The following is a 24,390-nucleotide window of genomic DNA, read 5'->3' as shown; positions in this document are numbered from 1 at the left end:
ATAATGACGGTTTCCAAGTGTCTCCTGAGTCATGCTGCAGGACGGTATCCCCTCACTTGGGCCCTAGAAAATGTCCCTCATTTTGAAGAATAATGGTCAAGCGTACCAAGAATGTGGAATGACAAAGGGACCGATATTGCATGATTCCACTTAAACTTAGTGTAGCCAGATTCCTAGAGACAGAAAGTAGAAGGGTGGGGGGTCAGGGGGGTGGGGAGCCGTTTAATGGGTGCAGAGTGTCCGTTTGTGATGATGAAAATTTTCTGGGGATTGACATTCGGGATGGATGCATAACAATGTCAACGAGCTCACTGCACTGACCTGTATCCCTAAAACTACTTTAAGGGGTAAATTTTATGTTATGTATATTTTATTTTATTTTATTTTTTTAAAGATTTATTTGTTTATGACAAAGAGCGAGAGAGTGCCGGGGGGCTGGGTGGAGGGAAAGAGAGAGGGAGAGAATTTCCAGCAGACTCCCTGCTGGGCGTGGAGCTCAATGCCACGACCCTGAGATCCTGACCTGAGCCAAAAGCAAGAGTCAGCCTCCCTGAGCCACTCAGGTGCCCGTTATGTCTATTTTAACACACGTGCACAGGTGCGTACACACACACAGAATGTGGAATGCGTGGTGTAAAGTAAGCGTAGACTGCAGGACGGTGCAAGGTGCCCAGGGCAGGTCCTGCCAGGCAGCCGTTCGTGGCCCCCTGGGTGGTGGCCAGCCTTTCTCACTGAAGTCACCTGAAATCCAGACGACTCCGAGAGTGTGGCTTGGTGAAAGCGAGATTCCACAGGCCTCTTAACAAGCGTTCCGTGGCTGGGAATCTGCACCATGAAATCCATGGGCTTCTCATATTAAAAGGAAAAAAAAAACGGTAACACCATACCACTCACCAAATCATGCAAAACGAACATTCTGGTTCTCTTTGGCTTCTCATAGCCAGCAAAAAGGTTCTTTATTTGTAATGCAAATACAAGAACACAGAGAATATTCTTGAGCCCGTTTTGAAATTTTCTTTTGAAACTAACATTTTTTTTCCTGGAGAGATTTATTAAATTCTTTGAAACTGCCAAGCAGCTACTTCTCATATAATAGAATTGTGCCTCCATGAAGATTCTTAAATACTCTGGCTTTTAAGAATTACCTGTGAAAAAATATGAATATACTTCCTCCCATTAACATTGAGGTCTGTGTCACAGGAGAGTACTTTCTGAGAATATTAACATTATAATATCATCTTGAAGTTTTTCATTAAGAAAAAGTCATTCTTCATATACCTAGAGCAATTAATTATTAAACACTACAATAAGCTCTTCCAATCTTATTCAAATAAGTGCTGAAAATACCCACATCGTGCTAACTTATTCTGCAGAGTTCCCCAGGATTTCAGCGAGTGTGCAGGCTCTTCAGAATTACCATTTAGAGAGCGAGCCGTGGTGAAAGTCAGACAGAATTGGTTTATAACCTTGTCCTGTGACTCATTCGTGTACATGAATGTGGACAAGTCCCCTAATGCTCCCGAGCCCCAGCGCTCCAACCTAGAAAGTGAGGTGGACAATAATTCACATCCAATAGAATTGGGAAGCCAATAAAGTGAGATATGAGACCCCGAAGGGGAGGAAGTGGCTGAGCACCTGTGACTGTTTCCTTTGGCCTTTTTGCTTATGTTTTGATTTCTGGGTCATCTATAGGGTCCCTCCTAGGCCTTGTCTGAACAAAAAATTCACTTCTTGAACATCACTGTGTATGCGTACAATGTACGCAGAGCGCTTGGACAGTGCTCGGTGCACCCGGAGAGCTACTAGTGGTGGATTGATTCATTCATTCATGGCCAGTTCCTTCATTCACCCATCCGTTTATTTGCTTATTTATCAAAATACACACGTATCGAAAGCCTCCTCTATGCCGGCAGCTCTTCTAGTGGCTGGGAATGAGATAGGCAGAGGTCTGGCCCCCATGGAGCTTCCATTCTCATCTGGGGAGACATGAGAAAGCGAGAGACAAAGAATTTAGTGAGTTATCAGTGCTGGGAAGTGGGAGGCAGCTAATCCTGGTGATGGGATAGAGGAGAAGGGAAGAGAAATCAGGCTCACCCCTCAGTGGTTATCAGAGGGAGTAGGGGATTCCTCTTTGAGGATCTGAGATGTGAACGGAGACCGGAACACGGTGAAGTCAGGAATATAGAGACAGGGGAGCGTAGTGTTTCTGGTGCTTAAAAATCCAATTGAAACTAATTTGGAAATCTAGCATTTTAGGGAGACGTTTGTGAATTTAAAGCCGTGACACACTGTGTCCTCCCAATTCCTTAGGCTCTGGGGCTTCAGGCCTGACCCCGACACCTCAGGTGGGCTGTGTACTCCTGAGCCCATTGCCCCTGAAGTATTTATTTACCAAGTTGCTAGCTCCTGGCTCAGTGCTATGGTAGCATCGTGTTTTGGGGGCCGCTGGAATGCATACTTGAGCTTTGGGAGGTATAGAGACACAGCTCTCGAATCATCAACATCAGGTAATACCATGATTGATGTCAGCAGAGAGAACCTTGATTTTTCTGTGTTTCCTTCTGGCCATGCAGGATGCCAAAGCTTTGGTGCACTAGGGACAAGGGGAGGAGTCGAAATCAGTGAACGAGCGGACAGTGTTGGCAAAGCCAAGGGCCAAGGCAGGATGGGAGAACTCACACGGCAGGTCGGAACAGGAAAAGCAGGCCTCAGTGGAGGTGGGGCGGGGGTGGGGGCCTCAAAGCTGGGTGGGGGAGGTCAGGGGGATGGCCGGATTCTCCGAGCCATAGTAACACCCATATGTCTTCTAAATAGGACGTATGTTGCCTTGGTCTCGAGTGGGGGTGTTGCTGGTTCAGTCACCGAATGGAGCTGCTTGTGAGGGAGGCCTTGGGTCTCTACCAGGTTAGACTCTGAATCATCAAAGGGAAGGAGGAGGATGCATGCAGTTGTTTACTTCTTGGGTGTGTGAAGCCTCTGGGGAATAGTTCAAGTAATCAGAGTATTAACTGAATGTATCCTATGTGCCAGCTTCTGCTAGACATTATGGGGATACGTTTTGGGGTTCTCTATAGAAGTAATGGAATCCCGTAATTTCAGGGAGTTAAAAGGCCCTGTGGTCTAACCGGTTCTTGGCATCCCTCTCTGGAAGGATTCTAGACTACGTTCCACCACATAATTGTGGTATAAGCCAGGGGGATATTACTTGACTCCTCAGAAATGGTTTCTTCCTCTCAAAATTATGAATAATCCCTGCCCTGTCCGGCACTTTATATGTAGCTGGCTTATAAGCCAGGAAAGCCTTTACAAATGCGGGGTTTTGTTTGTTGTGGTTAAGAGAGGAGTAAAGGGAACACGGGAGGAACGGTAGGTAGGGGTGGATGGGACAGCATAAATGGGCCACCCGGTCAGGTTCTTCGCTGGTAACAGGACGTTGGTGAGGTTGAGTCTTACTCGTATGTGGGAGTTTGGAGTCCTCAGATTTGGGGGCTCATGGATGGAGTTTTGTTATTGAGTTCAGAATGATTGGGCCCAGAGGGATTGACCCTCTCAAATGCCGGAGAGACAGATATAACCAGAATACCAGTGGTTTATTCAAATGCCCTTCTAGCACTGACGTGCTGAGATCCTTTGATTCTGTGATGATCTTGGTCCTGTGATCTAACACGCTTTACCTGTAGCCTAGTTTTGGATTAAAACATGCAATTTACCTTTTGCATTTTTTTAGGGTTGGGAACTTAAGCGCAATCCTTCTTTTTGATCATAGAGAAAAGAGACAGGTTAAATCACTCTCCCTACAGGCTCCATACTGTATTCAGGGATGTGGAGAAGTGAGTGGGGTGGAGACCTCCCATGTGCTCGGTTTTACCGCTTCTTGGGGAGGCCTGGTGAAAGAAACTAATTTTAGACCTCTTTTACTAGTCATTGTTCTCCCATTAAGTGGCTTCAGAAAAAATGCCCTTACACAGCCTTGATTCAGACATTTATAAGGTGTTGGTACACTTTTTTAAAGAATACAATTGGAGGAATAAATTTGGCCTGCCTGTTCATACTAATATTAGACTCTTGGCATACTAATTTGTATAAACTCTCTCATCCACCCTTGGTGCCATTTGGATGCCAACCTGCGCGCCACACTCACATTTCTCCATTGATCAAGAGGGAAAACTAAAATCCAAAAAATGTACCAGTTACTTCTTTACTATAGAAAACGTGCATGGGAATCCCCAGAGAAACAGAAATGAACTACTAAAATGTTATAAACATGAAGCTAGATTTTCCTTCATTTGCCCCAGGAAACACAAGAGACTCCTTCGTTTGCTAATTTAATAGTATGCCAGAGGTCTGCGGCTATGTGCATATCCAGAGACTCGCTGCATTTTCAGAGTGTTTCCAGCTGACCTGGTTTTTGATAAGACATTTTAAGGGAATATCGGGGGTCAGGAAAGTGACCTTCACAGATCTCCTCAAACCAAGAATGTCATCCCCAGTGGGGTTTGAAGAATTGGACTGGCAATGTGAATCCCCCTGGAGTTGCTCTGGTGACCACCTACTCCCGTTCTCTTTTACACCCTGACCATATGATTACTAATAACATCTAGGTTGTATAGCACTAGTTGTCTATAATAGTCTACAAAACACCCTTGCATTTTAAAAAAATCTTATTTAATTATTTGAAGACTCTGGAAAGCAGAAATGATCATTATCTTCTCTTCATAAATGAGGAAGCTGGACATTCAGCCGAGGTTCGGCAACTTTTCCTAGGTTATATGGCAGCTCAGAAAAAGTCACACGAAGACTCGGTTCTTCGGACTATAGACCTGCATTTATTGATCACATTTCATAGGCTGAAGGGAGGTGAAAACGTACTTTTTAACATATATCTCACTTGAAGGACATTTAACCCAAATTCACAGATAAATAGATAAATCAAAGTATTATTCATTTTACAAAAAGGATTCACAACACAGTTTTTTAAACTATCAGGATCTCTGATGTGGTTAAAATCTGACCTAATTTACAAGCCACCCTTCGAATCACTTTAGGAGAGACAACTCCAGGGTGAAAGTTTGTAGGTGCACACAAAGAGGGCTAAGAATGGGGAGGGACCTTATTTTTGTTTTCTTTAATGGTGAAAACACCCCTGCCAGATCTCAAAATAACCTTTGGGTGGTGCCCTTTGACCAATCCCCTTCTTGTGGGGGTGTGGTCTACATTCAAGACAAAAATTATTTAATTGCCTAAAGGCTGAGCACTTCAATACTCCAGGGAGTTGTTTATCTTGTTTTCGGGATGATGGGAAAATTCAGAAAGGATTTGAGCCTTTTCATTGTTCCTCTTGCTAATGCTACCTTTGAATGCTGATGAAAGAAAGCATTTCAATTGCTCCAGTTGGATTGGATCAGAGAAGACATTTAAAAAAATCAGGCGAAATCATTCTATTAACAAGATTAGTCCAGAGGTTGATGACTAAAGAAAACAGAGAACACCTAATAAGGAAAGCCCAGAAGAGCTTTCATTTAGGGTAAGCCCATCTTATTAAAAGCTCAACCCTGTGGTCTTGCTTACACAGTCACATCAGTGAAATTGGCTGCTTGCAGGGTGTGATTAAAGCTGTGTCTATACAATAGCTAAATACCAAGTTGAAAAGTGAAAGATTCAATTAATAAGCTGTTTTGTGTTGTCCTAAAAGATGCTGAACAACTGGTTTTGTAGCATTTTCCTCGTGGAACTGACTGAAGCAACCAGTTGGTCTGGTATCACAGGGATATGGTCCATGAAATGTTTTTGAAGGTTTCTTCTCTTTATTTTTAAATGTTCATTTGTAGTTTTTTTTTTTTTCTTCTTCTTTAAATTCCTGGCCTTTACCTGCAGTTCTACAATAATCCTTGGGATTTATGAGAACACCATCCAAAAGTTTCCATGGATTTCAGGGGAGTTTAATTAAACTTCCCCCAAGTGTTGTGAAATAACTTTATTTACCGATTATCACAATTTCTACATTTCTCAAATTTTACTTAAACTGATCCCATCTGTCTGTTTGAGGATCAATGTGGGTGGGAAATCCAATTACATCAATATTTTATTTTCAGAAAAATAGCAGGCAGGAGGGTCCACGGAGACCTATTACATTTTCGGAGTTCAGTGCAATTGAGTGTTGTTAAATAAACCATTGGCATATAATCAACTGCCATTTATTTTAGTGCAGAATGATCTGTTACAGTAGATAGAAAGCATTCAATATCATCGACAAACAGATAGTTCATAGCCTTAAATTAGTTAGCCTATTTTTGTAATGAATAGAGACTTAATTCGAGTTTCCTCATCCTGGGAACATGAAACAAAATTATATCATACAGTGAGTAACGGTTTGAAAAATTTTAATTTAGTTTGGCACCGCGGGTTCTTCTAATTACTGCTGACTCTTCACACAGCAGAGACAGTGACCCCAAGCCCAGGAGCAAAACAGCTGCTTCTCACCTGCAGACTCATTATCGAACTAATTATTCTTCAAATAATTTTATAATATTCACACTGAACCTAATTCCAGACCTATAAATATAGGCTTAAGTCATTTATAGTGTGCTCTTCTGTGCATGTGTGCATCCCTCCCCCACCCCTTTCACCTCCCCCCACTTGTGGGACACCTTGCAGGCTCCGGCTACCTAGGAGGGGAATTTCTTTTGTTTTGGGAAAAAAAAACCCAAAAAAACAATTTGTTTTCTTTTGATTTAGCTTTCTGAATCCATGCCTCTCCCAATCCAGTATGATCATCTTTGCTTATGCCCCAAAGAGTGTTTATTAAAACTGTGAATCAGTTGTTGACATTTGGAAATTGGAGGTCTTAACAGAAGAATTGGGATTCCTGGCCTTCCTTGGAAATTGGGCTTTCTGGTAATGCTGAACCCCCTTTTCTGTGATACACCACCTAGCTAGGGGGAAGTTCCCCTTTTACAAAGGGCATGTGTGTATCTGATTCAGGGAGGGGGTCCAGGCATACCTTCCTGATCTTCTTTCTATACCTGCATCCTGTTATTTCCTACCTGGCTCCAAGGGTTTTAATGATTTTATGGGCTCTAGGCATTCTTACTTTGAGAGGTCTCATTTCACATCGTATCATATCAAACGTATTTAACCTACAGGCCACATTAAATACAGATTTTTTTTTGTCCATAAAGGATTTCATAAGGATTTTATAATTCTTCTTTTGATAATAATTTCATTTTTTGTCTTCATATTTTGCAGTATATATGTCTATAAAATATATAATACACATATATATAATATGTACACATACGTATATGTGTATATAATATATATCAAATACAATAATATATATGTATCCCTCTCCTCAGTTTTCAGATATTATCACAAGCCCTTTAAAAGTTCATAAGCCCAAGGGGCCCCTGGGTGGCTCATTCAGTTAAGCCTCTGATTCTTGATTTTAGTTCAGGTCATGATCTCAGGGTGGCAAGATCGAGTCTGTCTGGCTTTGTGCTCAGTGTGGAATCTGCTTGAGATTCTCTCTCTCCTTCTCCCTCTGCCCCTCCCTCCACCTCTAGAAAATAAATAAATAAATAAATAAATAAATAAATAAATAAATAAATAAATAAATAATAACTTTAAAAAAAAAAAGTACATAAGTTCAAGATACTGAGCCTGATTGCTTCAGGAATCAAATAATTCTTCAGACCCCTATAGGAGTTAGAGGTCATGACTCCTGGCTAGTTACAAATTGGCATTCTACAGGGCTTGGAGGAGATGAGGAAGTGTGCCAAGGATGAGGGACGCAGAGTCTACTGACACTGGGGTGGGAGGAAGAGTATGGCTTCCTAGATCTTTTTTTGAGTGTTGACGTTTCCTTAAGTTACAGGCCTGGGCCTTGCTCACACACTGCCTTTGGTACTGAGGGTGGGGAATGGATCTAGGGATCAGAGACCTTTTAAGATTTTGTCATCCCTGAGCACATTCACTTTTGGAGATTTCATTTTATATTCAATTTAATTAACTTATTTTTAGTTGCAGTTGACTAGTGTACTACATTTTACCTTTGTAGACTTTTAATTGAGCCACACATTAATTTTAGATTTTGCATTTAGATTTTAGATTTGCATTTTAGATTTGCATTAATTTTAGATTTTCTTTTTGTAGTTTGGAGCCAATGCATTTTTTTTCACTTCTCTGACAGATTTCCTTTTTTTTTTTTTTGGAAAAGAATGGATTTTGAGGAATAAAAAATAAAAAAACATGGGACAAGGGTATGGAATAGAACATAAATACAAATAGACGATAAATATAAATGTAAGCTGTTTTGCTAATTTCCTAATTATGTAATTTGCTCTTGATATTCTGTTAGGACTGATGCATATGCCTTTGTTGTCCTATAGGATGACAACTCCTCTGCAAATAGGCCAATGAGATCTTTGAGGTCTGTAGGATATCTGGATGGATAGCTGATTCCTCCCTCTGACTTTCTAAATTTGGCTTGGCTCCACTTCTCAGGTGTCAGCAGAAGATATTTAGAGAGAGCTGCTTTTTTAATATGGCTTTCTTAAAAAATCCCTGAACCGAAGTCCATGATGGCATTGACCTTTGAAGGGATAAGGGGGTACTTAGCACAAGAGAAATCACTTGCTAGTAGTCCTCATGAGATACCCCTTAAATTACTATTTCTCCCAGTGTTGACCATAGTACTGCAAGATAGAATCACATGGGGAGCTTGTTAAAAAGGCAGATTCCCAGCTCCACCCCATACTTACTGAAGTTTTAAGCTAGGAAAGAACTCAGGGTGCCTTTGAATTTTATGGTGAAAAAAAGTCTCAATTTTCCCTAATCTCTAATTGAAATACAGCATTTTATTCAATTATGATGATAGACAACAAGCTACAGCAGTATTAGCAATGCTTATGACTTCTCACCAATGGAAATCACAGATATTTCTGTATCATGATGTTTGTGGGTATCTTGAAATGTCTCTTATGCCCCTTATTAATTCAAAATCATGATAAATTTGAGACAAAAAACTAGGTCTTATTATTTAATAAAGTAATAAAGAAGCTTATGTATCATTACACCACCTGTTTGCTTCTTTAATATTTTGACAGCTGCTTCTTAGCTGATACTGGTTTTCTTGGTAGCTTCATGTATTTTATTTTAAATATTTAAAAACATTTTTCTGAGAAGATGTCCACACACCTTACTGGGCTGCCAAAAGGATGGATGTCACACACAAAGCATCTGAACTGGAGCTGAGACCTGGTTGATAGGCAGATCCACTCTTTAGTGATAAGGAAGAAGAAGGTTTCAGGCTGAGGGACGAGCTGGAGCAAAAGTGCTTGTGCATGAGAGGCCTGGGGGTTTAAAGAACAGAAAAAAGCCAGTGAGATTAGAAGCAAAGGATACCTATGGGAAAAGAGGAAGTAGATGGTTAGTGAAGTAAGCAGGGTCAGGGAAGGAGAGAGTAGATTTTACTCTTATTGGAAACAGTTGGAAGGTTCCATCAGGGAGTGTTATGATTATGGTTGTGCAGTGGAAAGTTTATTTCAAGAAACGTGTTTTATGTGCAAAAAATCCCACAAAATTCCAGGCATAAGGGAATTACAAAAGGCAGCTAGGATGCTAGAATATGGTTATCAAAATGTATCTTAAAATTGCTACATAACAATATACTTTTCCATGCATTTTCTTATTGTGATGAACATTGAGTAATGTATAGAATTGTTGAATTATTATAATGTGTACCTGAAGCTAATATACCACTGTATGTTAATTATACTTCAATAAAATAATGATTTCAGTGAATCAAAGATAAACGTGGATCAACTAAAAAAAAGCTTTTTATTAACACATTAGATAACAAGATCTAGTGGTGGGTGTCACAATTACTATGGAGCATCAAGAATAGAAACAGAAAATAGAAGAACAAAGTTGGAAGATTCACACTTCCAAACCTTAAAGCTTACTAGCTCTGTAGTAATAAGACAGTATGGTGCTGAAACAAAGATAAACATGCAGATTATAGGACTTAGAATGCAGAAATGAACCCCTATATTTGTTGCCAATTGATTTTCAACAAGGATGCTGAAATAATTCAATGGGGGGAAGAATAACCAGTTTAACAAATAAAGCTGAGGGGATCCCTGGGTGGCTTAGTGGTTTAGCTCCTGCCGTCAGCCCAGGGTGTGATCCTGAAGTCCTGGGATCGAGTCCCGTGTCAGGCTCCCAGCATGGAGCCTACTTCTCCCACTGCCTGCGTCCCTGCCCCCCCCCCCATGTCTATCATAAATAAAAAAATCTTTAAAAACAAACAAACAAAGCTGAGACAACCACATCTCCATCATCTCCATGTGTTTTTTTTTTTTTTAAGATTTTATATTTATTTATTCATGAGAGACACAGAGAGAGAGAGGCAGAGACACAGGCAGAGGGAGAAGCAGGCTCCTGCGGGGAGCCCAACGTGGGACTCGATCCGGGGTCTCCAGGATCAGGCCCTGGGCCGAAGACAATACTAAACTGTTGAGCTACCCAGGCTGCCCTCCATATGTTTTTAAAAAATGAAGTTGGACCCCTACCTCACATCATACACAAAAATTAACTGAAAATGAATTACACCTCAACATAAGAGCTAAATTTATAAAAGTTAGGAGAAAGAGTAAGAGTAAATTTTCATGACTTTGAATCAGTCAGTGATTTTTAAACTATGCCATCAAAAGTACAAGCAACAAAAAAATAGATGGATTTCATCAAGTATAAAACCTTTTATGCTGCAAATGACCCCATCCAGAAAGCGAACAGGGAACCCACAGAAATGGGAGAAAATGTTTGCAATTCTTATATCTGGTAAGGGATGAGCATCCAAATAGAGAAAGAACTCTTACAACTCAGCAAAACAACCAAATTAAAAAGTGGGCAAAGGATTTGAGTAGATATTTCGCCAAAGAAGATATACAAATGATCCATAAACACATGAAAAGATGTTCAGCATCACTAGCCATATGGAAAATGCAGATCCAAATCACGGTAAGATACTGCTTCGCACTAGGGTGACTATAATCAAAATGACAAGAGAATAATAAGTGTCAGCAAGGATGTGGAGAAATTGGAACCCTCCTACATTGCTAATTGGGAATGTAAAATGTTGCGGCCTCTTGGGAAGAAGAGCTTCATAGTTCCTCAAAATGTTAAACTTAGAGTTGCCATATGAACTAGCATTTCCACTTCTCGGTATCTACTCAAGATAAATGAAAGCATAGGAACGTCTGCATGGTTCAGCAGTTAAGTGTCTGCCTTCACCTTAGGGCATGATTCTGGAGTCCTGGGATCAAGTCCCACATCAGGCTCCCTACATGAAGCCTGCTTCTCCCTCTGCCTGTGTCTCTGCCTCTCTCTGTGTCTCTCATGAAAAAAAAAAAAATAAAATAAATGAAAGTATATGTCCACAAAGAATTTTGTATGCAGATATTCATAGCAGCATTATTCATAATTGTCAAAAAGTGGCAACAATCTGAATGCTCATCAACTTGTAAACAGATGAACAAAATGTGCCATATCTATACAACAGAGTGCCACTGAACAATATAAAGGAATTAAGTACGATGAAGGCTACAGTTGGGATGAACCTAAAAGACTTCAGGGTGTGTTAAAGAATCCAGTCACAAAAGACCATATGTTGTATGATTCCACATGTAGCAAAGCCAGAAAGTAGATTAGGGGTTACCTTGGACTGGAAGGGTAGGAGTGACTTCTAATGGGTACAAGGTTTCTTTTGGGGGTGATGAGAATGTTCTAAAATTAGATTGGGGTCATGGCTGCAGAGCTCTGTGAATGTACTGTTATTGAATTATACCCTTTCAGTGGGGGAAATTTAAGTACTGTGAGTTATATCTCAATAAAACTCAAAAAGAAAAAGAATAGAACTAGAGAGACCACAGGTTAGAAGTTTCTGGAAGGGGAGGTGAGAGTGGCTTGAGTTGGAGGACAGATATGGAGATGGAGAGAAGTGGATGGATTTAGGGCTTCCATATTTTGGTGGTAGAACTGTTAAGACTTGCTGGTAGAGTGCATGCCGAGAGTGGGGGGGAAGAGAAATGTAGAGGTGGAGTAGGTCTGGATCTTCTCGAGTGTCCTGTCCTGCTCGTGCATCCATCGCTCTACAACTGAATGGTCTATGAAATATCCAGCGAGGTTATTTGGGCTCTAGCTGATTGGCTTATGGCGCGGGGAGCTTGTAAGATCAAACTGCAGTTATATACGTGATGGCTGATGTAGTATTTACTTTGGTAGAAAACAAAGAGAAGTGTCCAGGATTCAGTAAGAAGGATGTCTCTGAATTTTCTCTTCAATTCTGAAAAACTTGGCTATTTGCAGGGTTTTTGAAGAGTAATAACCTCTTTAGTCCAAAATGTTCCTATATAGGTCAGAATCATCTTTCTTCCTCATAAGCATTTCCTCTGAGTTTCTGAGGGTCTGCTTTCAAGTTTAAAGCAGCTTTTTTAGTGGTATCATCTCTTTTAAAACTGGATCAGAAGGTGAATGTTCTGGAGAGACTAAAATCACCTGGGTAACCATTATAAAAGACACACATGCATTTAAAGACCACAGCACTACTGAGATATGAAACTTACAGTGTAAATTCAGCCCAAGCTGAGAACATTTATCCCCCCACGCCACCCCGTTTTCCTGATGAGAAATAAGAACAGATATTTGAAGAGGGAGAAATTTCACATCCAAAGGGATTTTTTTTTTTTTCTCATCAGAATCCAGCTCGAACATTATTACCAAGAGACTTGTGAGATGCATGGCCACCCTGAAAGAAGATGCTGGCTTTGCTCAAAGTGATAAATTGAAATCCTGGTATTTCAGAAAACTTATGGCCACTGCGTATAGCCAGGGGACCTGGAGACAGAGCGAACTGCAGGTTTGTACAAGAAAATGTAGAGCTGCCTGGGGTACCGGAGTCTTTTTACTCCCAAGGTAGAGAAACACTGGCAAAGCATAAGAGTGAAATTCCTATGAGGTTGCACTGTCCCCTGGGTAGCATGCGGTGTTTGACTCCGGCGAGGGTAGGCGAGAAGGCAGGAAGGAAGCACAAGTCTCCCCGTATAGACTAGGGTGCCCAGTCAATCTGCAAGTTTGTGAAAAGCAGTGTTGGTTGTGAACACACTAGCTCTTTGACAAGACTGCCTTGGTTTGAGCCCCAAGCTCTTTGCTTTTGATCTACGTGTCAGAGGCAAATTACACAACTATTCTGGGCGTTTGATTCTGTACCTTACAATGTAGACAGTACATCTTAACCCATAGGGTTGCTTTGAGCATTAAATGAGTTTATATGTGTATAAAATGCTTAGAACGGTGCCTTGGCACATAGTACATGCTCAGTAAATTTTAGCTACTCTCCTATCGAGTGCCTCTTACATGCCAGGGAATGTGCGAGATTCTGGGCATGCAGTTGCAGGCAAGATAGACAAGATCTGTGCACTTATAGAGCTTATAGTCATCTGGAGTCTTATTTGCATAAATATCCTCATGGTGTATGTGGTTCAGAGGCAAGAGATGGAACAGTAGTTCCAGAACTGCCTCAACTTCCACTTCGCCCGAGATGAAAGGCAGTTTATATATGACGATTTTTTTTACATATTTATGTTAATATTTATTACAAATAATGTAACCAGCACATAAAATGTGGAATATACTCAAAACAAGGCTATGTTTATAAATGTAAGGCTAAAATATAAGATTAAAAATAATAAGTAAACAATGGTGACATAGAAGTCCAAAGATGATTCTTAAACATTTGGGTGGAATCATGGCTGCCAAATGAATCCCTGTTACTGGTGGGAACCGTTAGGGGTGGAAAGGAGTCTGTGAAGCACTGAGTCTAACCTCAGGGGGTGCTGACTGTTCCTGATTTAGGAGAGGCTATCCTAGGAAAGGAAAGGGGTGAGTCAAGAGGCAGGTTTTCCAAAGGGAATTATAGTTGTGGTATTGGGTTTTCGGTCTCATTTGTCCAATTGTTGCTTTCTCTTTTAAGCCCCACTGGGTTGGGGAGTTAGCATCATAATGCATTATTAGTATTTTGCCCTGAGAGGGATTAGTAGTATCAGCAAGAGGGAGGCTTTAGGGTCTGGAAAACCATGAAGACTTCTGCAGGGTTGAATTATTCCTAGTGGTGAGGAATCCATCATCACCCACCCAGGATGGAGCCCGGAGTGACAGTTTCCATGAACTTGACCAATAGCCCTCTGCTAGAGGGACTGAAATGTCACTTGGTAGGAAAGGCAGTTATTTCCTGCCCTCCTCTAGACCTCATGTATATTTTGAAATACATGATGTGAAATACTGATACCTCATGAAATACTGATGTGTTGACTTTCTTTAAGCTAATATCCTTATTTTCACATCCATGTTGTGTTGGGGTAAAGGATGGAAAAGTTAATTCAAATCTTGATTAAAATTCTACTGGCTGCAACCTACTATCTTCTGCCAGCCTTGATCTAGAAGTTGAGTCAATTATCTATGATTATTTTCAACTCTCTAAAGAGCTAGAATCTAACTTGAGGGGAATAGTTAAAATAAACGAACAAGCCCATGCCTAGATGGAATATGCATTGATTGTGAAATAACCTAATGTATGTGTGTTTGTGGGTCCCTATGTTGTTTCTGTAGCTACTGAAAATTCAACTTTCTGAAACATCAATTCATCCTATCATGTAATAAGGAGCAGAAAATTAAAGTTTCACAGTCAGGAAACCGTTGGGTTCAATTCTTACTCAGATATTCTCTCACCTTCTGAGACTCATTTTCCACATCTGAAAAATGGAGATTTTAATGCCTAACTCATGGGATTTTTAGGAAAATCATAGGATCTGTGTAAAACTGGTAAGACTTGTGGCTCTGTGGCTGGCACCCAGGCACTTGCTTGGATTGAATTCTTAGCATAATCTGGCTCAAGTAACTCTTTTGTTTATTTCTTTCCTCTATTTTTGCCTCTTTTAGAGCTACGATTTACTACAGTATGACCCAAATGATTCATTTAAATTATAGGTTGTAAATGTGAGCTTGCTGTTGCACTGCTTTAAAAATAATCAATTACTCGTAATTGTGCATTGAAGAGAGTTGAAGCTTTTTACCTGCCTTAGTCCCTGACCTCCTTCCATATTCTCTGGCCTCATACCCTGAGGTCCAATGATACCACCCTGCTTCCATTCTGTATCTGCTCTGTCTCCACCCTGACACCAACCCCATTCAGCTTAATGTTTTGGTGCAATTACTTACACTACTCCCTCTGCCTAATAGAGCCTTCCAGCATCTGTTCATCTGGCTAACTTTCATCCTCAAAGTTCAGCTCAACCATCTCTAGGAAGCCTTCCCTGAGGCCCAGAAGCCAGCTAAGAAGCCAGTTTCAGAGTTTCCGAAGTCCCCTAGCCTGGTCCTGTCACAGTGCTGGCTAGATAATTGTGAAATGACCTGTTTGCTAGACTCACACCTCCTCAGTGGCAGACATGATATTTTATGCATCATGGTCTCCCCGGTGTAGAGCATGGTGCTTGGTATACAATAGGTGCTCAATATGAACTGAACTGCATTTTCCTTGGAAACTCTCTGTATCAATTCGTATACAACCAAAATAAGCAGAAACTATCCTGATTATTAAAGATGGAGGAGTTTTAATACAGGGAATTCATCGCAGAGGTGATGGAAGAGCTGAGAAGCTGAACAGGGAACAAAGAGGCAGATCGGAGAACAGCTAAGAGTAGGAAGTTGGTACCATCCTAGGGCGGACGTGGAGTTGCCAGAATCACAGGGTTGGGTCCTCCAGATAGAGGCTGGAACCAAGCTGGGGAGAGCTGGACCCTCTACTGCCAAATTCGATGCCCAAAGTGGAGACAGGGAGAGAAATGCAGTGGGTTTTCCTCGACCTCTGGCCTACATTCTCCCGCCACCTGCTTCTCATTGGCTGCATGCAGCTGGCAGTCAGCCTAGAGATGCATCCGGTAGAGGGCAGCCTCTCTGGGATCCAGGGGAGGGTGACGAAGGGATGGAGCGTGAACAGACCTGTGGAACCATTCACTCCGCAAAGTAGAGGTAGAAAGTAAAATGACCTGAGTACCATGGGTGTCATCATTTATTCCTTCGAATTAGTATTTACTGAGTGCAGTTGTTCACCACTTTTTTTCTGGCTGTAACATACATTCGAGATGAAGGTGACTTGCAGCTCACATCCCCATGAATGTCACGCACGTGCCCAGGGTTATTAGCCATTGCCAGTGCATCGCTCTCCTCTCCTGTGACTCAAGAAGGACATTGGGATTCACAGAGTGGCATCGTTATGAGAGAGAGAGAAAAGAGTAAATCAGTGCAGATTAATTGCCTATGACAGAGACACATTTCGTAACCAACCCAACTGTCCCAGTTTCCTACCATGAAGGGACTGAGAACCACAGGGCTTGGTTAGAATATTCTTGCTTCATGAACAAATAGGGCAAGGCTGTGTCTAAAATTAGAGTGAAAAACTGAAGGAGGATTCCAGAGAATTCATGTGAGAAGGACTTTTGCCTCAACTATTTTTTCATGGACAATTGCATTAAATATGAACTTCAACTTGTCTGTATAGACATCATCTATACTGAACTATAGAGGTAAAAAATTGTAAGGGAACAAAATGCGTAGAATGTATGTTCCATGGATGGTTCAACCTGTGATTTTGATGTGTCCTGGCACATTTTTTTTTCCCCACACTAAAACTAGTATTTTTAAAATATAAGATAATACCCATTTCTTTTTGGTATTGGTTTGGTTAACCTGGGCTATTGTGGAACTCCACAATAATTATTCTAAAAGACTAAAGTCTTTTAAAATGATCAAATTGCAGGCAGTACCCATTCCTCTTCAGAACTGCCATGTTATTTTTAAAATTCAGAGGAAGAGGAAATCTAGGAGCAGCAGAATCTTGCTTATGTTGGTGATTATTGAATCACGTGGATGCCGAGTACATAAAATATCTCCTCTTGTGAAAATCCCTGTTGCCATTTAAAAATACGGAGATTCGAGAGCGCTCTATATCTTCAGCATGCTACATATCAGAATTTTAGAAGCATTTATTTGTTTACATGTCTGATGTCATTCTCTACTCACAGGGGTGAGGAGGGGTGGGGGAGTCCTTCTATATGATTTGTTGCTCTATCCTCAGTGCCTGGAGCTGTGCCTGGCAGAGAGAAGTGGCTTAGGAACTTCTTCTGGGTGACTCACTGCTTTCCTTTCTACCTTATGCTGGCATGAAATCTGAGAAAGATGAAGAGGTGATTGACCTTACTGGCCACCACTTTCCTGGGAAGATGTCTAGAGTTTGCTCCACTCCACTGGGCTGGGCCAAGCCTTGAACAACCACTTATGTGTGCAGGCACTAAAGGAAGAGAGAGCCCGTTAATTGCAAGCTGTTGCCAAAAGGTCACCACTATTAATTATGACATCTATTTGAAGAGAAGGAAGTCCTGTCTATATGGCAATAGATTCCACGGTGTCTAATTTGTTTGCTGTAATAAGGCCAGGCTCAGTTATTGATGAATCCATCATCCACGTCTTGTATGCTGATGACACCAACTCAGTCTCTCTCAAGATAATGGTATTTATTGCATACAGAGACGAGTGCCGGGCCGTATATTATTAAACTCCATAAACACGTTGCACATTAATTGCTACTGCTGTGCAAGAAAACATTTTTTTTTTCATTTTTGTGGTGGAGAGTTCAGTAATTTATATGGGATGACTCAAGCCATGTCTCTGGGCAGCAGGTGAAATGCTGCTAAATCAATCCATATGGTCGGTCTGTGCGAGAGAATCATTTGTCTGACCTGCATGGGTGAAAGATGCTGGGTGTCTCAGCCGTGCTCAGTTCTTTCCTGCTGTAAATGGACTGACCCTCGGGGTGATGTCTCTACATACCTTCTGGGGGAAAAAAAAAGTAGAAACAATTACAAGATCAATTTAAACAGAAAATAAATGCTGTCTCAATTAATTCAAATGAATAGAACTTTTCTTAGATTTTCTTTTCTGGGTGTGTTCTCCCTCCAGTATCCACATAACGGTCCAAATGTTCCATTTCACCTTTCTGGCACCAACAAAGCCTCAGTTCAGAGGAATAAACAGCTTTTTATCCAGGCAGGAGGGTGGGGGCTGAGCTTTTGGCTCTCCAGAGAATAGCACATAAAGTCAATGCCATCCTTTGATGACTGTCTCTGTGTCTTAGGACCTCACTTAAACTCTCTGACTTTGTTTCCTTACAGTTCTGCAGCTAACTCATTACCTTTATGATTAGTTCAGGATACAACTTAAAAAGAACATAATCAAGGAAAGTGACTCTTCTGTCACTCCTTCTCTGTCTTCCCAACCCGGCTGGCTGTGCTTTTGGTTTGGTTTGTTTGTACCATATTGAAGAATGAGAAACCCCCCTTTAATGATGAGGGCTCACCTATGTTTTCTGAACAAAAAGAGGCATCTTAATTGCTAGATGCAGAGTTTGGTATTCCCTACACATCCACATAATGTGTTTATGTAGAGTTGCAGACTAAAGAATAATCTGATTTATAGATGTATCAAAATTTGGTGACTCTTAGTTTTCAGAAGCCTAATTGAAGAATATTTTAGATTTTCTTTAGTGGAGAGTGAAAAACAATGGGTCATATGGAATGTAGCCTCCTGGCCCTGGCCTTCATCTAACTCTTTTTTATTTTATTTTATTATACATTATTTTATTTAAAAATTTTTTTATTGGAGTTCAATTTGCCAACATATGGCATAACACCCAGTGCTCATCCCGCCAAGTACCCCCTCAGTGCCCATCACCCCAACTCCCCGCCCAGCTCCCCCTTCCACCATCCCTTATTCATTTCCCAGAGTTAGGTGTCTCTCATGTTTTGTCACCCTCACTGACATTTTCACTCCTTTCCCTTTATTCCCTTTCACTAATTTCATATTCCCCAAATGAATGAGACCATATAATGTTTGTCCTTTTCCGATTGACTTATTTCACTCAGCATAATACCCTCCAGGTCCCTCCATGTGGAAGCAAATGGTGGGTATCTGTCGTTTCTAATGGCTGAGGAATATTCCATTGTATACATAGACCATAGCTTCTTTATCCATCATCTGTCGATGGACACTGAGGCTCCTTCCACAGTTTGGCTACTGTGGACTTTGCTGCTAGAAACATCGGGGTGCAGGTGTCCCGGCTTTTCATTGCATCTGAATCTTTGGGGTAAATCCCCAGCAGTGCAATTGCTGGGTCGTAGGGCAGGTCTATTTTTAACTCTTTGAGGAACCTCCACACAGTTTTCCAGAGTGGCGGCACCAGTTCACATTCCCACCCACAGTGCAGGAGGGTTCCCCTCTCTCCACATCCTCTCCAACATTTGCTGTTTCCTGTCTTGTTAATTTTCACCATTCTCACTTCATCTAACTCTTATTCCAGTATCACTATTCTCTCTTTCCCTGGGGGTGTTGAGGGGAGATTTCCCCTATACTCTTCTAGTTGATTCTGGCTGAATAGACAGCTGCAGTAACCACAGCACCCAGAGGTGGTCGTGTGACCTGATTAATCATTAATACCCCATCCCCTGCGTTAGGGTGATTGGCCCAGGGTTGGGTTTGAGACTTGAGCCAAGTCAATGGGAATTTTGTCATGGTATTTTATATGTGGGCATACTCTCTTTCCCCTCTCAGGTTGCTGGCTGAGGTGGTATGAGCCTGGGGTTGTCCACCTGTGCCTTCCCAGCGTTCTCTGGGCTCATTCTCGCTCACAGAGGGAACATGCTGTAAGGAGAGATGGGGGCTACGCATGGTGAGAAGCAGCTGTGGGGTAGGAAAGGGAGGGAGAGAGAACACTCAAAAGTAAAAGCAAGCTAATGAAAACGTTTACGAGCCCGTGTCGCATGGCTCCATGTAGCCGACTCCTCCTCTGGACCCCCTTGTTATGTGTGCCCATTATTTTAGCTGGCTTTGAGTTAGTTCTCTGTCACTTGCAACCAGACAGGTTCAGACTCACATATACACCTGACACTCAGCACCAATCACTGCTTTCTTTGCCAATGTGAGTGCCACAAAGTCCCAGACTCTTGGGAGAGCCACCACTTCAGAGAAGCAGGATGACCCTGGGGTTCAGCCTGCCTATGGAAAATTCCAGGCAGCTCTGAAGCAGACAGTGAAGAGAAGGTGGCAGGAGGCTGCATATACACCTCAACCCTGGCACAAGTCCCTTGTCATCTCCACTGACACCCTGGTGGTCTTTTGTCATCCCCTTAGTCTTTTAGGACATAGCTTGCTTGCCTTTCCCTCAGTTCCTTTTCATCTCTTTCTTTCCATCTGCAGCTGTCAACAGTTGCTTCTTTATTTTCTTGCTCATGTCTTTTATTTCCGGGTCCCCTATTCTGAGAGATATGTGCCTGGGTGGCAAATTATCAGATAGTGCTGACTATTATCTTTGAGATACTGGGTAAAGTGCAGGGGGAAATATATCTCCCCTACCTCTCTAGGAACGTGGGGGAGCTAGGCAGCCATCACCATTTGATAATTTAGTGATCAAAATCTTTGTCTCTTCCCCAATCTCTGACTTCTACAGATTTATGACTATGCCTTGGGAAGATTAGTTGTCTTCTCTGTTGAAGGCTCAGGGTTAGACCCTAGCTTATCACGTGGCCTTGGAAGCATGAATCATGGCGGGGAGGACTAGAAGGTGAGCAGGGGGCAGACTTCTTTTCACCCTCCCTCCAGACTCTGCCATCATCTTTCAGATGGTTCAAGGACCTGCTGTTGTGTGCTGGCTCATTTCTTGGGTATGGGGCCATTTTTGATAGGTATGAAGAAGAAAGGTGGAAGAGAGGGCCCTTCAAGGTGACTAGGAGCAGGTGTCCCACTTACCCCTCTTGTTGCTAGAGTTGCAGTTGTATTATATCATTTATGTGGGGCAAGGGGAGTGGTGGAGATAGGAAGGAGCGGGGCTCCGAGTCAGACTGGGTGAAATACCAGCTTTGCCCTAACCAGCTCTGAGGCCCTGGGCGCGTTCCCTGTGTTTCCCAGCTCTCAGATTAAGCATCTGTGAAATGAAGGAAGTGGCGGTTCCTGTTCTACGGAGTTGTTGTGTGAATCAGAAATGAGGTAATAAATATGAAAATTGTCTGTGGATGGAAGCTGGTGGCCTAAATACAAGACACTGTTCTTGTTAAGGTGCCACACTCCACAAACAGCACTGTCTAGGGGTGCAACACACAGTAAAATCAATTTTGCTTGGTGGGAGAGATGTTTATTATTTGGATTTTTTTTTATTATAAAATAGCAGTTTGGGGAGGTAGAACATGTTGCATTCAAAATCTTCATATATATGGGCAGCCCGGGTGGCTCAGCAGTTTAGCACCGCCTTCAGCCCAGGGTGTGATCCTGGAGACTCGGGATCGAGTCCCATGTTGGGCTCCTTGCATGGAGCCTGCTTCTCCCTCTGCCTGTGTCTCTGCCTCTCTCTCTGTGTCTCTCATGAATAAATAAATAAAATCTTAAAACAAAACAAAATCTTCATATCGTTTCAAATTGAAAACCTGTCTGGCTATACCAGTGGGACAGGTGAAAACTATTGATTGAGCTAGCAGGTGCCTTTATTTTAAGAAGCAATTATTCTACTTAAGATTTGTGAATATGTATTTACTAGTTCGATGCATTCAGAATTGTTAGTTCAGATTACATAATTTTGGAAAACTTAATGTTGACATGTAGACATTTGAAGTTCTACTGGTTATTGTGGCCATGGTTAGAAGTTTTCCCTAGGGAGAAGTTGGGCTGCCAGCTTTCTTCTTTGCAACATGTGGGCCTTTATACCACATACATGTGTGCACATACATGCACATACATACACATACACAGGCTTGACAAGTGACTGGAGAGCAGAAGTGTCTGTGACAGGAATTAGGGTCATTATAAATCATTTCAGAGCTTGCATAGCCTGGAGTTTGAGTTTGCACCATGAAAATTGCCACTGCCCTTAGCCAGTAAGTCAGATGATGCAGCCTGTTGCAGGCACTACGTCTGGACATCTCCAAACCTCAGGGACAGCGAGGCTAGGAAAGTGTTACAATGTTCATGTTCAGTGCTTCACAAGACAAGGATGTGTTGTCTGTCATAGGCCTACTGATCTATCACAGAACTGCTCAGATGTCACAGACACATGATGAAAAAGATCACTGTGACATCCTAGGATTCTATGCCCTTTTTCCTGGAAGATTTTGAAAAATAACACCAGAACAGTTCATTAAAAACAACAGCAAAAAAGATTTTTCATGTCAGAAGAGTTATAAAAACAACAATAATGTCCTTTTTACTCTGCTTCCTTTCCAGATACACCAACTGCCTGAGAGCAGATGATAAGGGGGAAATCAGAAGACATTTCCTGGGTGGCTCAGTCAGGTAAGCATCTGACTCTTGGTTTTGGCTCAGGTCATGATCTCAGGGTTGTGAGATCGAGCCCCTCATTGATTGAATCCCCACTTGGGATTCTCTCTCCCTCTCCCTTTTCATGTTCCCTCCCCAACCCTCACTTAAAAAGAAAAAAAGAAATTTGATGTTCCAATGGATTTAGCATGTTTCTTTCCAGAACACACATCTCTCTCTTTAGCTTCCAGGGGAAGCCTAAGCGTCAGGTGGAAACATGTAAACTTACCTTAGATAACTGCCTTGTACGTCCTCAGGAAGCTTTTGCTCATGGAGAATCCCTGCTTTCTAATGGTTGAAGATGGGGAGACTCTGAAGGGCAGGGCTTCATGTTGAGTTAGTCTGTCTTGAATGAGCCCCCTTAGAATATTTTCTGTGAGCAAGAAAAGCCAGAGGCCTAGATTACAGGTCTGAACCTAGTAGAAATCTGGAGAAGAAACAAATAGTCAAGTTGCAACATGAAGATTTTCTTGTAAAGCACTCTGCAGATGGGGAGCCTAAAGTATGGGCCCCAGACAGTGTCCTCAGGTATCTTGAATAAAGCAGACTAAATAAGAAACATGAACTCAAAAGTGCTTTAAAAGGATATGATGCCAGCAATGCAAGCTACCCTTACTATTTTTGTTTGTACAGAAGATGTTGTACTTCTGTTTCTACCTGGTTTTATCCAGGGCATGTTTCATCTTATTTGATCATCTTTTAGCCCATAAATATAAACTATTCACCAGAAATGTGGGAACTCCTATTATTTCTACTCTCTGATTTTGTCATGGGATATCAGGACTCAGACATGGACATTTGTTCTCATGGGGTCCTAACTGAAGAAACTGAGCTTGGAGCTCAGCCACTGAGGTCCAGAGAAGCTAAGTGACCTGTCCAAGCCCAGACTTAGCTCAGGTCTTCTGACTCTCCTCTTGGCCAAGTGTTCCCTACACTATACTATTGTGCTGTTCCAGAGTGATACTTGGCGGTGGGGCGGTGGGGGAATAAAACTCTACTTTGTGATGCTCACCTGCTGCACCACATCTTTGCTCTGTCATGGTGTCCAAGATGGGTCACAATGGGATGGCCATTATGGACCACTTGGCATTTTCTGAAAGGATCTACTGTGAACAGCTTCCTAAGGAATTTGGGAAAATAAGTTGAGCTAAGTTCTATATGAACCCAAAGAGTTAAAGTCCAACTGAAAGGCAGGCAGGTGTTGAAGTCATTGATAGTGTCCATAGGCAGGTGGCTGTCAGGAGGAACCCTGGATAGCCCAGAGTGACTGAAGCTGGGTGGCCTGTTCCATGCTTGTGGGAATATGGAGATTCCTCTAAGTCATGTAACCAGGAATCTGGAAGAATGTTCCATGAAGAGATGAAAAATCTGGAAAAAAGCTTAATCAAAGGCTGGAAATTAAGCCTGGAAGACGTTGGATCAGCAGACATAGTCTTGAGCTCCATAATATTTCACTTTCAAGGCATCAGGTGTAAGGACAGTCTAGTGGAAACCCAAGACCCTTTTGTGCCTTCGTGTGCAGGTTCCCTAGCAGCTCCCACATGCACAAAACTGCTGGTGCTCAAGAACCACACAGGCAGCCACGACATGGCTGCTGGACAGACGACGAGCAACAACTCTTTCTCAACCTGGCTTGGCCAGTGTTATCCTTTGTCTTAGGTAGCTTTTTCATGCCAAACGTGGTTTTAGTTGGGTGAGAACAATGCACTCTACCAATCTCATTTTAGAAATCCTGGGCTATCAGAAATAAAGAGGCTACTTTATGGAAGCCATCATGATGTTTCTCCAGGGGATTGCATATGAAGACTAGGGGTCCCATGCAATTGCAATATTTTGGATATCATCCCAGATCACTCACTGTCACTAGCACGGGGCGAGGGGATTTCTTAGTCTCCTGCTGCATCCTATGTGCTGTGTTCTCCT

General features: G+C 42.0%; 1 long non-coding RNA gene across 5 annotated transcripts; it reads right to left on the bottom strand.

Moving 5' to 3' along the window:
* Positions 1–1,840: 1,840 nt before the first annotated feature.
* Positions 1,841–23,444, bottom strand: LOC140625306 (uncharacterized). Of its 5 annotated transcripts, XR_012024663.1 has the most exons (5): positions 23,193–23,444; positions 22,697–22,840; positions 17,850–17,943; positions 9,196–9,350; positions 1,841–1,976 (listed from the first exon to the last, which is right to left on the bottom strand). It is a non-coding gene; the product is annotated as an uncharacterized lncRNA (long non-coding RNA). The 5 variants fall into 5 exon arrangements; XR_012024661.1 differs by lacking the exons at positions 1,841–1,976; positions 9,196–9,350 and adding an exon at positions 15,740–16,283 and having other exon boundaries at positions 17,134–17,943; XR_012024662.1 differs by lacking the exons at positions 1,841–1,976; positions 9,196–9,350 and adding an exon at positions 15,740–17,401.
* Between the last annotated feature and the right edge of the window lie 946 nt (positions 23,445–24,390).

The sequence above is a fragment of the Canis lupus genome, chromosome 36 (assembly GCF_048164855.1).
Source record: "Canis lupus baileyi chromosome 36, mCanLup2.hap1, whole genome shotgun sequence".
Classification (NCBI taxonomy): Eukaryota; Metazoa; Chordata; class Mammalia; order Carnivora; family Canidae; genus Canis; species Canis lupus.
Note: the sequence above shows the minus strand (reverse complement) of the source record. Positions and strands in the feature narration are given on the sequence as shown.